This window comes from Felis catus, chromosome C2 (assembly GCF_018350175.1).
Source record: "Felis catus isolate Fca126 chromosome C2, F.catus_Fca126_mat1.0, whole genome shotgun sequence".
NCBI lineage: Eukaryota > Metazoa > Chordata > Mammalia > Carnivora > Felidae > Felis > Felis catus.
The window spans coordinates 98,177,794-98,195,729 of record NC_058376.1 but is presented as its reverse complement, the minus strand read 5'-3'; the positions used below and the strand labels follow the sequence as shown (position 1 = coordinate 98,195,729).

The 17,936-nt window shown below is 39.1% G+C and overlaps 1 pseudogene; it reads left to right on the top strand.

Annotated features, from left to right (window-relative positions):
* Positions 1–14,940: 14,940 nt before the first annotated feature.
* LOC101100078 lies at positions 14,941–15,519 on the top strand (annotated as a pseudogene).
* Positions 15,520–17,936: the final 2,417 nt, after the last annotated feature.

The window sequence follows — 17,936 nt, the reverse complement described above, 5'->3', positions numbered from 1 at the left end:
GGCCTCTTCTCTCCCTTTAGTTGTGGAGTTTGTTCTGTCAGTTTTCAGGTCAATTTCTAGGATATTTAGGATGATTTGATAGTTATCTAGTTGTGTTAGTGGGACAAGGAGAGATTAGCATCCTCCTCTGCTGCCACCATCTTCCTCTCTCCCCAGGTTTTGTTTTTCAATCCACTCTGACATTCTCTGTCTTTTAATTGGTACATTTAGACCACAGAAATTCAAAGTGATTATTAATATAGTTGGGTTAATATCTATAACATCTGGCGCTTCTTAAAATTTGTTACTCTGTTCTTTGTTCTTATTTTTGTCTTCCACTTTTTCTTTTTGTAGTTTTAATTGAGCATTTTATAGAATTCCATTGTCTCTCCTCTCTTAGCATATCAGTTATGCCTTTTTTAAAAAAAATGTTTTTTAGGGTCTCCTGAGTGACTCAGTTGTTTCAGCATCCTACTTTGGCTCAGGTCATGATCTCACAGTTTATGAGTTCAAGCCCTATGTTGGGCTCTGTGTTGACAGCTCAGAGCCGGAGCCTGCTTCAGATTCTGTGTCTCCCTCTCTCTCTCTCTCTGCCCTTCCCTACTTGTGCTCTGTCTCTGTCTCTCTCAAAAATAAACATTAAAAAAATTAATGTTTTCAGTAGTTGTCCTACTGCTTGTAATATACATTTACGACTCATCCCAGTCCACTTTCAAATAACACTGTATCACTTGATGGGGAGTGTGAGTACCTCATAATAACAAAATAATCATAATTCTTCTGTCACTTTCATGGTACCATTGCTGTCATTCATTTTATTTATATATAAGCGCGCACACACACATACACACACATATATATATGCATATATACTATACATATATAAGCATATATATGTACTGTAAGTTTGCAAAGTTAACTCTTACCATTTTGAACAAACTGTTAACTGTTAACTCAATTTAGAATAAGAAAAGGAAAAATAAAAGTTTTTCTTTTACTGTCACTTGTTCTTTCTCCAGTGCTCTTTTCTTTATATAGATCTGCTTCTTGCCTATATCATTTTCTTCCTCTCTAAAGAACTTTTAACATTTATTTCAAGGGAAGTCTACTAGAAACAAATTCCTCAATTTTTGTGTGCCTGTAAAATTCTTTATTTCTCCTTCTTGAAGGATAATTCTGGGTAACCACCTTTTTTTTTTTTTTTAGCATACAGTTTTTCCATAGGCTTCTCTCTCCCTCTCTGTCTCTCTCTCTTTTAGTTTCAAAGTTTTATTTAAATTTCAGTTAGTTAACATACAGTGTAATCTTAGTTGCAGAAGAGGAATTTAGTGATTCATCACTACATAACAACAGTGCTAATCACAAGTAGGTAAATTCTTAAGGATACAAAATTCTAAGTTGGTGGGATTTTTTTTCTCAACGCTTTAAATATTTAAATCTAGACACTTGGGTGGCTCATTTGGTTGGGTGTCTGACTCTTGATTTCAGCTCAGGTCATAATCTTATGGTCATGGGATCTCTGACAGTCCCACGTTGGGCTCCCTACTGAGTGTGGAGCCCACTTGGGATTCTCTCTCTCCCACTCTCTCTCTGCCTCTCCCCTTCTCGCTTTCTCAAAATAAACAAATAAGCATTTAAAATATAATATTTAACTCTACTCTCTTCTAGCTTGCAGTTTCTAAGGAGAAATCAATCTAATTCCTGTCTTTGCTTTTTTCTAGGTAAGGTGTTTCTGCCTCTGCCTTGTTTTAAGTTTTTTTCTTTGTTTTTGATTTCTATAATTTGAGAATGATATACCCAGGTATAGTTACTGGTATTTACTCTGCTTGGTATTCTCTGAGCTTCATAGATCTGTAGTTTTGTATCTAACATTAATTTGGGGAAATTCTCAGTCACTCTTGCTTCAAATATTTCTTCTGTTCCTTTCTCTCTTCTCTGTTATTTCCATTACATGTATCTTGCACCTCCATAGCACTTGGAAATTCTGTTCTTTTTTTTTTTTCAGATTTTACCCCTTTGTTTTTCAATTTTAGGTTTCTTTTGAGATATCCCCATGCTCAGAGATTCTTTCCACAGCCATATGCAGTCCAGTAATAATCCCATCAAAGGCATCCTTCATTTCTGCTACAGCATATCTGATTCCTAGCATTTCTTTTTGGTTCTTTCTTAGAATATGTATCTCTCTGCTTACATTGCCCATCTGTTCTTGCATGATGTCTACTTTATCCATTAAAGCCTTTAGTGTATTAACCATAGTTGTTTCAAATTCTCAAGCTGATCATGCCAAAACATGCCTGCCAGATCTGAGTCTGGTTCTGATACTTGCTTTGTCTCTTAGAACTATGTTTTATTTCGTTTTGTTTTTGCCTTTTAGTATCTTTTTTCTTGACAGCTGGACACAGTGTACTAGGTAAAAGGAATTGTTGTAATGCCTTTAGTAATGTGGTAGAAAGTGTGGAAGGAGGGGAAACAATCAAGTCCTATAATTGTTTCAGTCCTTTGTTGAGCCTGTGCCTCTGGACTTTGACTTCTCATATGTTTCTCAGTTGTTTTGCTTCCCATTTAAGGGGGACAGGATGACTAAAGCCAGCTCAAGTTGGGCATTTCCCTTCACCCCCATCAGTTAGGTTTTAATAAAATGCCATCAGGTTAGACTTTGGTTAAACAATTTCTCCTGCAGGTAGGCTTTCTTTAAAAAAAAACACAGATTTATTTATTGATTTTGAGAGAGAGAGAGAGAGAGAGAGAGAGAGAGAGAGAGAGAGAGAGAGAATATGTGCATACGAGCAGGGGAGGGGCAGAGAAAGAGAGGGAGAGAAAGAATCCCAAGCAGGCTCCACACTGTCAGCACAGAGCCTGATGCAGGGCTCAAACTTACAAGCCATGAGATCATGACCTGAGCTGAAATCAAGACCTGAGCTGAGTGGAAATCAAGAGTCAGATGCTTAACTAACTGAGACACCCTGGTGCAACCCCTGTGGGTAGACCTTCTTTAGAACAGAATGTTTTGATGTATTTGAAAAAAAAAAAAATTCCCCTCCCCCTACTGGAAGCATGAGGGCATGTTTATCCAATATTCTCCGTGAGAACCTGGTAGAATTTCAGGAGGCAAAGCTCACAAAAGTGTGGTATCCTTCCAATAAGTGCATCTCTCTGGAGTTTTTAACTCTGAGTTAAACTGCACCTCCAGCAATTCCTCAATCACAGTTCAAGTTCCTCTACCCTGGCACTGGTTCCCAAGTTTCTGTTCCAGCAAGCTGTGATTCTGTATTCGCCTATAGGTGTCTACAATTTAGAGGCAGTGGTTTGCCCGGTGAGCATACTTTTCTTACAGATCTAAGGAGCATTGTTGAGTTTTCAGTTTGTTCAACCTTTTCACTTGTTAGGAATGAATGGCGATTCCAAAGCTTCTTAGAGGCCCGATCAGAAACTGGAATCCTCTTTGTTTTTTCGATAATTGATATGTCTAAATCATATATTAAATTTACATGTACTCCTAGTGAGTTTAAGCATTTTTTTTTCAACGTTTATTTATTTTTGGGACAGAGAGAGACAGAGCATGAACGGGGGAGGGGCAGAGAGAGACGGAGACACAGAATCGGAAACAGGCTCCAGGCTCTGAGCCATCAGCCTAGAGCCTGACGCGGGGCTCGAACTCACGGACCGCGTGATCGTGACCTGGCTGAAGTCGGACGCTTAACCGACTGCGCCACCCAGGCGCCCCAAGTTTAAGCATTTCTAATGGCCATTTGTATTTCTATTTCTGAGAACTGTTTCTTTTCAACATGATTAATTTTTAATTGTTACCATTTGGTTTCTACTGCAAATAAGGCTATCTTTTCTTTTACCCAACTTTATTGGGGCATATATAATGTACCTACAATAAATTATACACATTTTAGGTTTACAGGTCAGTGAATTTTGACAAATGAATCTGCCTGTATAACTACCAATAAACTCAAGATATGGAAAATATATATCATTTCAAAACAGTTCCTATTTGCCTCTTTGCAGTGAATACTCCCAGAAAACCATTAACCTTTCTGCTACTATGGAAGTAGGATGGAATAATTTTTCCTGTTCTAGGATTCAGTATAAATGCAAACATGCAGTTTGTACTTTTTTTGTGTAAAGCTTCTGTCACTTGGCCTAATGTTTCTGAAATTTTTTCATGTTGTGGTGTGTATCAGCAGTTTATTCCCTTTTGTTGCTGAGAACTATTCTATTGAATACATGTACCACAATTCGTTTATACATTCATCTTTTAATGGACATTTCATTCTGTCTAGTTTTTGTCTCTTATGGGTAAAGCTGCTATAAATGTTTGTGTACAAGTATGAGATTTCCATTTGCCATCACTTCTTTTATGAGCATGATCTGGAAATTACATGGGTGGCTTCAGTCTTTATCCCATAAAACAGGGCTTAGTCATGTGACCATATGTGACTGCTAAGGAAGCTGGAAAACTAGTCTGTAGCTGGGATGCCAGGTGCCTATCTAAAACTCAGAGTTTCTATTAGCAGTTGAAGAAAGACAAAATGGAAATGTCAGGGATTGACTTCACGTGAAGGGGAGAAATGAAATCCAACTTCTGGATTTTGGGTGAATGTTGGTCCATTAACTGACTTAACATGTTAAATTTGAGATGTTAGGTGTCCAAGTGGATGTTCACTATACCATTCTGGTATATTTCCATCAAGGATCAAAGCTGGAAATATAAATTACATTTGGTATAATTTAAAGCAATCAGATGGGATGAGATCATGAGGAGGTAAATGTAGGATATAGTTTCCTTACAATGATGAAATGATTTCACAAAGTGTTACCAGAAACCAAGCTAAGTGTAATTATAATGAACCGAATGCTAGTTAGCCTAAAACAAAACAACAAAACATAAAAAAATTTTTAACCCCTTTCCCTAATAATATAGTAAACACTTAGGGATTACATTTCTAAGCCTCTCTAAAAGTTGGATGTGTCTTTATGACTAAATTCTTATCGCTCAAGGGAATGTTAGTGAGAGTGCCCCTACCAGTCTGGATGCCCATTTCCAGACTCTTACAAAAAAAATTAACTTCTGGGGTGCCTCGGTGGCTCAGTCGGTTAAGCATCTGACTCCTAGTTTTGGCTCTGGTCCTGATCTCATGGTTTTGTGGGTTTGAGCCCCATGTCAGGCTGTGCACTGGCAGCACAGAACCTGCTTGGGATTCTCATTCTCTCTCTCCCCCCCTCCCCCACTCCATGACTTACACTGTCTCTCTCTCTCTCTCTCTCTCTCTCTCTCTCTTCCTCTCTCTCTCAAAATAAATAAACTTAAAAAAAATTAACTTCTATCTTATTTAAGCTACTAATGTGATTTTTTAGCACCTAGGGTTAACTGATTTATGAAGCATATCCAATATTTTTTTATGCTCAGTTGAACAGATCTCCATTTCCACTTATTTTATTCATTTTTATTGATTTTACCAAAATATTTTTTATTTTTTGTCATTCCTTATTTAGGTTTAGTTGACAAAAAAAGTTTTATGTTGCTAGTATTACTAAACTGCTCAAGGAAATAACGATATTATCTCGCAGAATATTAATGAACATTTTCTTCATGTACTAGCGATTCTTTCCAGTCATTGCCTCAATTAATTCTTGATGCTAAAGTTTAGAAAAAAGCTAATGTGGTTGTCCTCATTTCACTGAAGAAAACCGAAGCAGAGATATTAAATTATTTGCCCATAATAGCAAACCAAGTTAGTGGAAAAGGTGGAAGTAAAATGCAATTATCTCACTTCTGTTTTTATTGAACTATTGGATTACAAGTCACAACCAATTAAAAACAGGATACAAGAGCTAAGCAGCATAACCTTTTTATCATGGAGACAGCCCCCCAAAACTGCCTGTTGGCACTTTGTAAATGTTTCTTACTTTTAAAAAATGTATTTTGCTAACCTTTTTCACTGTTAAGTCTACATATATATATAGAGATATAGATGAAAATATGAAAAAATTTTAAATATAGAAAATATTTTCACTGCAAGTTTTCTACACATATCAAAAGCTGTTTATATCTGGATGTCTTGTCTTCCAGCCCTTTCTCTATCCATATCACTAACCATTTAACTGTCACATAATTGTGATCAAATATAAATTCAGATGGCATCTCATATATATAGTGTTTCTCAACACAAGTGAAATTCAACAGATATCCATCAGGTGGAGTTGTACTATAACTTAACATTTCAGGGTTTCTCAACTTTTTCGTTTTAACTTTTCCCCCAGCTCTGATAGAGCACATGGCCAAACAACACTTGCTATCTGTAGATTTTTAAAATATTTTATTTCCAATGGAAATTGTTTGGAGATGGCTGACCTGAGAATTATTTTCTTTTCTGATTGTATAAATACAAGCCACATACAAATGGACACAATTTAGGATTTAATAATACTGTCAAAGAATACAGTTGCTTATTTCCCCAAAAATATTCAGACTAATGAGATTAAATAGAAAATAACAATTAACTTGGTTAAAAAAAAAATGCTGCTCTGTCCTTTCATCTCTCAAACTCATGGGGTTTTTTGTTGTTGTTGTTGTTTCTTTTTGTTTGTTTGTTTTTTTCTGCTATCAAGAAGAGAGGTAAGGGAAGCCTAGGTGGCTCAGTCCACTGAGCGTCCAACTCTTGATTTCCGTTCAGGTCATGATCTCAGGATTCATGGGATTGAGCCCTGTGTCAGGCTCTGTGTTGACAGCATAGAGCCTGCTTGGTATTCTCTCCCTCCCTCTCTCTATTCCCCTATCCCACTCGTGCTCTCTCTCTCTCTCTCAAAATAAATAAACATTAAAAAAAATAAGAGAGGTAAAGTATCTGATATTTTAATTCCTCTGAGACAAAATGCTATGTGCCCCAAACAAACACCTTCTTCATTGGTGTCGATCTATTCTTAGAGGTGCCACAGAAAGCTGCCACAAGTTTGACATATACTTAGGGAACTAGCTCCTCAAAAAAAGATTTGCCGCTATACACATAATCAGGTCAAGCTCTTTCCAGCAGTATTTCTGCTGTAACGGTGCATAAATATCCTATAAAGGACCCAATCATAGAAATTCTGATTTTGTCAGTCTGAGGTGGACCTCAAGAATTTGAACATTTTACAAGCACCTGCAATGGATGTTCAATTATCCCTCTAATTTGAGTTTATCCTCTGAAGGGAGACTTAAAAATTTCTTGCTAACTCATTAGGGCTCATTCCCCAACCCTCTCAAAAGTACACCATGTACTCACATCACTTAGAAGAATGAAGGTCAATATTGTGGTGGGAAAATGATGACATATGAGGATGTATAGATTGGACTGGATGGGCATTTTCTTGAGCTCATTAGAAATTACTAAAGTCCTTTTTTTTGAGAGGCAATAACATTCTTGAATATTCCACTTTGGCCTCATGCTTTGTATATAATAAGAGTTATCAATTTTGGTACTAGCTGGTTTCACTTCCAATGCTAGTCTTTTTATGCATCAATAAAGTAGTGAATTCTCTTCTGCTGGGTTTACAACAAGAACAGGCAAGATTGCCAGTGTTAGAAGAGTAGCCTGATAGGAAGATCTTAAAGATCTTAAAGAACCCTGAGATAAGAATTTGAATCTTAATTCCATATGCAGTAGCTGAGGAAAAAGGGAGGAGGTTCTTAAAATTCAGGACTTTTACATTTGTAAAATATCAGGAATAGTAATTTAACTACTTTATCAGGTTGTAATGAGGTTTGCAAGAGCGCCCATAATAAAAAGACATTGTGAAATGTGAAATGCTTTGAAAATCACAATAACCTTGTTTCTAATGATCCATTTTCACCTGCAAGTCACCATCCAAACGCCACTGGCTATAAAATGTGCATATGTAAGAGACTCTTAAAAACTGAGAACAAACTGAGGGTTGATGGGGGGTGGGAGGGAGGGGAGGGTGGGTGATGGGTATTGAGGAGGGCACCTTTTGGGATAAGCACTGGGTGTTGTATAGAAACCAATTTGACAATAAATTTTGTATAATGAAAAAAATATGCATATGAATTGAAGGCTGAGAATCTGTCAAATGCTCACCAATGATTAAGTCAATACTGAACACCCTCGTTGTTCTCAGTGCAATGCTGACTCTGATACAGCCATTAGAGATATGTTCATTGTGGTCCAAGAGATTACAATAGAATTATAGAATATTAGATTTCAGAGACAGACACCTTACAATTGTGTTCCTTGATCATAAAACTCACATGGGATACTTGCTAAAAACTCCAATTTCCTGGTGCCCCGCATCAGATCTACTGACTCAGAATCTCCAAGAGTCCTGAGAATCTGTATTCTATAATAAATGCAAAGACATTGTTATGATCAGAAGAAACCTGGGAAACTGTTTCTAAGAAACTTTTTTTCCAAACTCCTACATGATGAAAGTATCGCTCAGAGAACATCCTTTAACACTGGTTAAGTTCACGTTTTTTTTTTTTTTTTTTGTCTTTTTGAAAAAAAAAATTTTTTTGAGAGAGAGAGAGAGAGAGCATGCACATGTGCAGGGGAGGGGTAGAGGGAGAGCAAGAGAGAGAATCTCAAGCAGGCTCCACACTCAGCACAGAGTCTAACACGGGGCTGGATCCTGGGACCCTGGGATCATGACCCGAGCCGAAATCAAGAGTCAGTTGCTCAACCAACTGAGCCACCCAGGTGCCTCAGGTTCACATTTTCAATTCTATTATTGGTATTTCAATCAATGAAGAGTTGGGAAGACAAAGTCGCATACAAGAAATAGCAGCAAGCACTATAATTGGTGAGTTTTGTAATGATATACATTAACGCCACATGCTGGACGCCTTTGCTCAAAGTCATGCTGCAGAGATGTACTTAAAAGATGAAAGTGTCTAATTCCAGGTTAATATTTGGTCTGGCTAGCATGACACTTCTATGTGCTTCCATATTGGTAAATATCAAAAAGCAGGAAGCTTTTTACTTTCTTATTTTTATGACATCAGTCAACCTATGTTAGCATTTTTAAAGCACCTGCCATGCTCATGACAGACACTGGAGAAGGGAAGAGGAATAATTACAGGTTAGCTTCCTCCAGTCACATGTGTGAGCCTCCTCAGAGCAGGCACCATGACTCCTTTTTCTCTGTGCCCCCTTTGCTCTGGCACAGAGACAGAACTGCACTTCCTTCCCCAAATCTAGAGGGTAGACGATGGACTTGAGTCACATTGTAAGAGGTTTTGAAAGGGCTGAAAGTCAACACGTTGTTTTGGGTGGTCCCCCTTTTCCATTCTCTTCCACTCAGCACAGGCTGGGCTGTACTCAGCGACCCTACCGTGTCTCATCGTTCCTTTACCACATGATAGCTAAGTCTAGATCTATGGCCTGGCCTGAGCCACACTCAAGAGGCAACATTAGCCAGCTGTCTCATATCAGGGCACACACTTTCTTGATCTTCTTTGTATCTCTCTTTGATTCTGGCCCACTTTGCCCTTTTGCCCATACGTATCCTAAGTCACAAATTTGGAAGAGCTCGTGCAGAAGTGTAGAATCAAGAGAGAAAGCCATGTGGCCCACTTTGGTTTGAGGGTTTGGCTCACTTGACATCAAAGGAGCCTTCTGCATGGCTCACCCCCACCTCCTAGAGTTCTACTTGAAGGCTGGTGTCCAAACCTCAGTGAAAATAAGGTATTCCTTTGTCTTGCTTTACCTCTTTATAGCTTACTCAGGGATTCCCTCAAGAGGAAGTTAGTTGCCAGGGCATGATTTCAGAACTCCTCCCCCTCCTGGAAAAATTTCTGCTTAATAGATCCCACGCTACCCCACACAAAAATACATTTCCTGAATGTAGGTATCCTGGCATGGTGATCCTGGGTCTGTTTGCCCTCAGATCCATCTTTGTTCTCTATTCTGTGCTGTCGTGCAGAACTGACTGCTGATGGATGCATTTCCCTGGCTCTGTGTCAGCCGCTCCCAGCTGTGCTCTATTGCTGAATGTAGAAATAAATGACAATGTAAACAATGTAAAGAAGTCTGGCTGCATGGTTATAAGCCAGGGTGATTGGGAGAATCGGGATTACCATGGTGCACAACTCCAGGGGACAGCATTCACTTTGAAGTACGACTGAATGGCATATAAACACAATTGTGCAGAATGTAGCTTCTGTGGCCATTTTCAAGGCATGAGTCAAAAGGCTGTTAGCACTGGCAGAGATAGAAATGAATGGGATCAGAGTTTCATGGATTATAATCTTACAGGCAGAGTGGAATAGTAGAAAAAACAATGGATTAAAACCACCAAACTGGGGTGCCTGGGTGGCTCGGTCGGTTGGGCATCCGACTTCGGCTCAGGTCACGATCTCACGGTCTGTGAGTTCGAGCCCTGCGTCAGGCTCTGTGCTGACAGCTCGGAGCCTGGAGCCTGTTTCAGATCCTGTGTTTCCCTCTCTCTCTGTCCTCCCCTGTTCACGCGCTGTCTCTCTCTGTCTCAAAAATAAATAAACGTTAAAAAAATTTTTTTTTTAAAAATCACCAAACCTGCAAGTGCCTGGGTGGTGCAGTTAAGCACCCAAGTCTTGATCTCGGCTCAGGTCATGATCTCACGGTTCATGAGCTGGAGCCCCGCATCAGGCTCTGCGCTGATGGTGTGGAGCCTGCTTGGGATCCTGTCTCACCTTCTCACTACCCATACCCCACTTGTGCTTTTTCTCTCTCTCAAAATAAATAAATAAACATAAAAAAAAATTTTAACCACCAAAACTGGAACTGTTAATAATATCTAGATGACAGAAGGAAGTCATCACAACGAGTAAAATCACTGAGGAAGAAAGTATGTATAAAAATATAACCTAAGTGCTCTGTCGGTTAGGCGTCAGACTCTTGATTTCAGCTCAGATCCTGCTCTCATGGTTCCTGAGTTCAAGCCCCAGGTCCAGCTCTGCACGGACAGCTGTGGAGCTTCCTTGGGATCCTCTGTCTCCCTCTCTCTCTGCCCCTCCCCTGCTTGCTCTCTACCTCTCTGTCAAAATAAATAAATAAACATTTAAAAATGTATATAACAACAATCACACTGAACTTGGAGCAAGGCAAATGGGCAGAATAAGCAGGAAAAAAAAGTCAAAGAAATGCAGAAGTAGGAGAGATGAATCATCTGGTGCAATCCTTTGAAAGTCAAGGCAGGAAAAAAGACCAAACGTGTGTACGGGACAGGGTAGGGGTCTTCAGATGATGAAAAATGAATGCAGTCCCTGGGCATTTACCGGTAAAGACACCGTAGGGAGACCATGTGCTTGGCTGTGGAGTAAATTCCCTGTTACAGACGGATTTGCCCCATAAAGTACCGTAATTAACACTAGGTTGCATGGGCTTGTGATTGACAGCAATGTTGATATTTGTATTTACCTGAAAGCAAAAGGTCTTAGACTTTAGGCTACATAAATATCACCTAGGGACTTGTTAGATATGCTGATCCCTAAGATCAACCTCACAAGGGTCTGATTCAGATTTTCACGAGCCTGCTAACTCAGTGCTACTCGATGACGAGCTTTGAAGATGAGCACACGTTTCCAAACTATTTGTTATCCTCCTGGAAGAAAGAAGTACTGATAATGAGAATAAGGGACTAGAAACTTCATGAACAATCTGACATTGTTGCAACATCCAAGCCCCCATAATTAGTGGACTCGTCTCATTGCACAGAGCATAGGACAAGAATTTCAGTCCTCTACAGGTTAAGAAAAATAAAAAATAAAAAAGACCTTTCTCCCAAATAGTTTAAGAAGCCCTGACCTAGATAATTCTGATTCATATATTCCATAAACCAAATTTCAAAGAAATATGATACTAAGTTCCAAGAAAATCTTAATTTGATCACATTTCAAGCATAGTTTATGTGTACAACAAAGGAATATTACTTATATATGTTTATTCATATATTTTATGTTTTTATTTGTTAATATTTATTTATTTTTGAGAGAGAGAGAGAGAGAGAGAGAGACAGAGCTTGAGCAGGAGAGGGGCAAACAGAAAAGGAGACAGAATCCTAAGCAGGCTTCAGGCTCCAAGCTGTCATCACAGAGCCAATGCGGGGCTCGAACTCTCTGAACCATGAGAACGTGACCTGAGCTGAAGTCGGACGTGTAACTGACTGGGCCACCCAGATGGCACCCCTATATTTATTTTTATATTAAGATGATATCCAAATGAACTGTTATTTTTTTAACGTTTATTTATTTTTGAGAGAGAGACAGAGACAGAGTGTGAGCTGCAGAGGGGCAGAGAGAGAGGGAGACACAGAATCCGAAGCAGGCTCCAGGCTCTGAGCTGTCAGCACAAAGCCTGACGCGGCCTCCAACTCACAGACTGCGAGACCTTGACAGACCGCAAGCCAAAGTAAGATGATTAACCGACTGAGCCACCCAGGCACCCCCAAATGGACTCTTATACAGTTTCAAATAAGTGGGTAAAATTGGGATCACGACCCTAGAGATTTTTGTTATCTTTTATACTCCAATTCGACTTATTATTAAGAAGTAACAGCTCATTTTATTCTGCTCTGCTTTGTTGAAACTAGTCATGAATGCCTGGGCATGTTATAAATATTTATGCTTTATGAATAAGAGTGTGCAAATGACAAAGTTCTTTCAAAATAAACACAATGATGCTGATACACTAAAGTGTTCAAATTTTTGTCGATGAACATTTTAATCGGAAAAAATTACATGAACAATTTTTCTTGCCCTTTGCTTGATAAGAGCAAAGGATGATGAAAAACAGATATCACAAATATCTCCAGGAAATTTAAGCCAGCATCACTTGTCTCTGCTTTTCACAGGACTTAAATAAAATATCACAATAATGTCAGATCTGGTTGTTATTATTGTAGAAGAAAGACCAGGGAGAAAGGCACTGTCCCCCAGTCTCACATGGTAAGCACAACACTGTTTACCGTTTTTTTTCCCCTTTCCTAATCATTAAATCCTTGAGTATCTCATTTATAAACATGAAAAATTCAGCGACTTGCTTGCAGAACTGATGAGATATTAGTTAAGCACAAAGATTCTCAGTGGTAGAAATTTGGCTCCTTTCCATCACCGCCTTCTACTTCTCACTTGTGTTCCCTGGTTCCAATTCCTTTGCATTTTCCAGGTTTTTTTTTGTTGTTGTTTTTCCAGCTACCAACTGAATTGCTAAATTCCATTTGGATAAGCAAGAGAATTACCTTAGGTTTGCAAAGATACAAAGTCATGTCATAAAAGCTATATGGATGGTCCATAATGCTCTTTGTTTTTTTTTTAATTTTAGGGAGAAACAGAGAGAGCACAAGCAGGGGAAAAGGACAGAGGGGATAGAAAGAGAGGGAGAGGGAGAGCGAGAGAGAGAATATTCTAAGTAGGCTCCATGCTCAGAGCAGAGTCTGGCACAGGGCCTGGTGCCATGACCCTGAGATCATGATATGAGCCAAAATCAAGAGTCGGAGGCTCAACCCACTGAGCTACCCAGGCACCCCCATAATGCTGTTTTAAAAATAAATAAATTACTCCCTATGCCATGACAAGATCCACGTGAGCACGCACTCAACACATTTTCCATGTCAAAAAATTATCAAATATATGTTATTTCCTTATTTTATCTTTCTTGAAACACTGCCCAGTCTCATATATTAATATTTCATTCCCAAATGTAACATGTCAAAGTGAAGAGTTGTGTTGACCAGCAAGAAGTCAGAAGGAAAGAAATGCCCCTGCTTCCAGGAAAACTATTGTTAGTACAGCAGCCAATAAATAAAAGGGAAAGGCAGGAGGGAGCCTTTTATGCGGAGAGAAATGCAGACGATGACAAAACTTATAAGGCTAAGAAAAAACAAATCATCTTTAGGAGAACTTTCCCTAGAAATGGCTTTGCCTTTCAAGAGGAGAAATGCCCTGCTGAGTCAGCAGAGTTTGGTGGTGGGTGTATTGGGGTGGGGAGGGGGGTTGGATCTTACGTGGTTTTCAAAACAGTGAACTCAAACGCCCTGGCAAAAAAAGAAAAAAGGCTGTGTTGCACTTAAGATGAGAATGACTTTAGGCTCAGGAAATTGCAAATTGAGGATGAGGAAAATCAAGCACAAGGGTTGCAGAGAAAAGAAACAAAGCACATTTGGGCTGGTAGCATCCTGATGTAGAGGAGAAACAAATCCACAAAGTTGGTCGTGTGCCCACTTCATCCTGGCACTTTGCTTCATGAATGTGCTAGAAGAAGTGGCAAAAAACTGAATGAGCTCTAATTCTCGTTCAGTCGTAGAGCTGTTCAGTCAAGCGAGAGAGCAGATAACGAATATCTACACTGAAAAACTGATTTGTGGATTCTCAAATTCTTCATTTTGTTTATGTTTCAGAAATGTATGCATGTGTCAGGATGTCCTAGTGGGTTTTTTTTTCCCTTTCAATATTTTATCACAGCGAGAAGAAGTGACTTGACTATAACTGAGAAATGCAAATTAATTTTATCTTGCCATGTAAAATATACTATTGTCAGTCTACGACAAACATAAAAAAATAAGATTCTCTGAAGTGGATAACATAGTCAATAAGATGTTTTTACTGTGGGAAATAAAAAGTCCCCAATCCTTCAGAAAAATATTCAGTCTGGATTTTTACGAACTTTAAAATTATAGGCCATAACAAGGATGCATAGAAAGGGCACTCCTCTTACACTACTGGTGGGAATGCAAACCGGTGCAGCAACTCTGGAAAAGAGTATGAAGGTTCCTCAAAAAGTTAAAAATAGAATACCCTATGACCCAGCAATTGCACTACTAGGATGCAAAAATACGATTTGAAGGGGCACATGCACCCCAATGTTTGTAGCAGCATTATCAACAATAGCCAAATTATGGAAAGAGCCCAAATGTCCATCAATTGATGAATGGATAAAGAAGATGTGGCTTAGCTTTCCTTTTGCCACTGCGGCTGCACCCATGAGTATGCTCAGGCTTCAGAAGAGGCTTGCCTCCAGTGTCCTCCACTGTGGGCAAAAAGCAGGACTGGTTGGACCCCAATGATACCAATGCAATTGTCAATGCCAAGTCCCATCGTCAGATTAGGAAACTGATCAAAGATGGGCTGGTCATCCAGAAGCCTGCAGCCGTCCATTCCTGGGCTCAGTGCTGGAAAAACACTTCGGCCTGCCGGAAGGGCAGGCATATGGGCATTTCTAAAAGAAAAGGCACTGCCAATGCTCAGAAGCCTCAGAAGGTAACCTGATGAAGAGGATGAGAATCTGGGCCAGCCTGCTCAGAAGATACCATGAATCTAAGGTTGAACACCACATGTATCAGAGTCCATACCTGAAAGTGAAGGGTAACATGTTCAAAAACAAGCAGATTCTCATGGAACACATCCACAAGCTGAAGGCAGACAAGGCTTGCAAGGTGCTTCTGGATGACCAGGCTGAGGCCCACAGATCTAAGACCATGAAAGCACACGAGGGCTGTGAAGAGTGGCTCCAGGCCAAGAAGGAGGAAATCATCAACACTCTGTCTAAGGAGGAAGAGGAAAACATAGGAGAAGGGGGAAAAACAGGAGAGAGGGAAGCAAACCACAAGAAAGTCTTAACTATGGAGAATAAACTGAGGGTTGATGGAGGGAGGTTGGGGGAATTGGGCTAGATGGGGGATGGGTATTAAGGAGAGCATTTGTTGTAATGAGTCCTGGGTGTTGTATGTAAGTGATGAATCACTAAATTCTACTGCTGAAACCAATATTACCTTATACGTTAACTAACTAGGATTTATATTATTTTTTTTAACATTTATACATTTCAGAGAGACAGAGAGAGACAGAGCATGAGTGGAGAAGGGGCAGAGAGAGAGGGAGACACAGAATCCAAGGCAGCCTCCAGTCTCTGAGCTGTCAGCACAGAGCCCAACGTGGGGCTCAAACTCAGGAACTGCGAGATCATGACCTGAGCCGAAGTCGGGCGCTCAACCGACTGAGCCACCCAGGCACCCCATTAACTAACTAGAATTTAAATAAAAACTTGAAACAGAGGGGAAAAAACAGAAAGAAAGCAAAATTATAAGTCATAAATTGTAATATATATGTTGTATTAACTAGAAAATATTTTCTACACTTAGTGAATTTATTATGAAATATGTACATATCAATTGTATAAAGATTTAATGAGCATTTATTATCATGACTGGCTGGTATTTACTACAAACCCTTCTTTTTTGGTCTAAGGAACTATGATAGCACATGAAAGAAGGTTTAATTTTAGATATCTGATAATTGCAAACTTTTAGCAAAATTTGAGAATGTGAGACATCATAAATAAATTTTTCTTAAATAGGCAGGGAATTATTACAGGCCAACTTGACTTCATTCAAAACCTATAAAGAAACAGTTAATTGAGAGCCATTGTTAAACTGACGAAAATGAGCAAATCTCAGACGTAAGAAAAAGTAGTTTACAGAGATAATCCAAGTAAAAGCAAAAGCTGCTGAAAGTTTAATTAAATCACTACAGCTATTATTCACTCAGTCACTCAATAAATATTTTGTGAATACTTTGTAACAACAAATATTTTGTTAATATCACACAGTGATAATAACTGCCATTTATAGAGTGCCATTATGTGTTAGGCATAGTACATAGGCAGTTTCAGAAAACTTAAGAAATTAGGTAAAGATTTCAAAAATTTTAAGGACAAACCTGGTCCATATTAACCCCAGTCCATCTGAAAATGAAGCCAATGTTCTTTCAACCATACTAAGTTACTTCCTTTTAGTACCTTCTATAGCTTGCACTCTAGGGCTGGAGATGGGGACATAATTAAAATTCCCATACAATGTGGTAAGTGCTCTTAAAGATCAGGAAAGTCTGACTAAAATGAGATTGACTGAGCTGGATGTTGAAGCATAAACTGGAGTTTCCTAGGTAAAGGAAAGGAAGAGAATTTCCTATGATGGGAAAAACAACAACAAAACAAACAACAACAAGAACAACTACAAGAAAACTCCAGCATATTCATGATCAGGGAGGCTATTGAAAATATGGTATAGTCTCACCAAACTCCACACCCGAAAACAAATAATCCAGTGAAGAAATGGGCAGAAGACATGAATAGACACTTTTCTAAAGAAGACATCCAGATGGCCAACAGGCACATGAAAAGATGCTCAACGTCACTCCTCATCAGGGAAATACAAATCAAACCCACACTGAGATACTACCTCACACCAGTCAGAGTGGCTAAAATGGACAAATCAGGAGACTATAGATGCTGGAGAGGATGTGGAGAAACAGGAACCCTCTTGCACTGTTGGTGGGAATGCAAACTGGTGCAGCCGCTCTGGAAAACACTGTGGAGGTTCCTCAAAAAATTAAAAATAGATCTACCCTATGACCCAGCAATGGCACTGCTAGGAATTTACCCAAGGGATACAGGAGTGCTGATGCATAGGGGCACTTGTACCCCAATGTTTATAGCAGCACTTTCAACAATAGCCAAATTATGGAAAGAGCCTAAATGTCCATCAACTGATGAATGGATAAAGAAATTGTGGTTTATATACACAATGGAATAGTACGTGGCAATGAGAAAGAATGAAATCTGGCCATCTGTAGCAATGTGAATGGAATGGAGAGTATTATGTTAAGTGAAATGTTAGGCAGAGAAAGACAGATATCATATGTTTTCACTCTTATGTGGATCCTGAGAAACTTAATAGAAGACCAGGTGGGGAGGGGAAGGGGAAAAATAAAAAAAAAGTTACAGAGAGGGAAGGAGGGAAACCATAAGAGACTCTTAAAGACTGAGAACAAAATGAAGGTTGATGAGGGGTGGGGGAGAGGGGAAAGTGGGTGATAGGCATTGAGGAGGACACCTGTTGGGATGAGCATTGGGTGTTGTATGGAAACCAATTTGATAATGTTATATATATATATATATATATATATATATATATATATA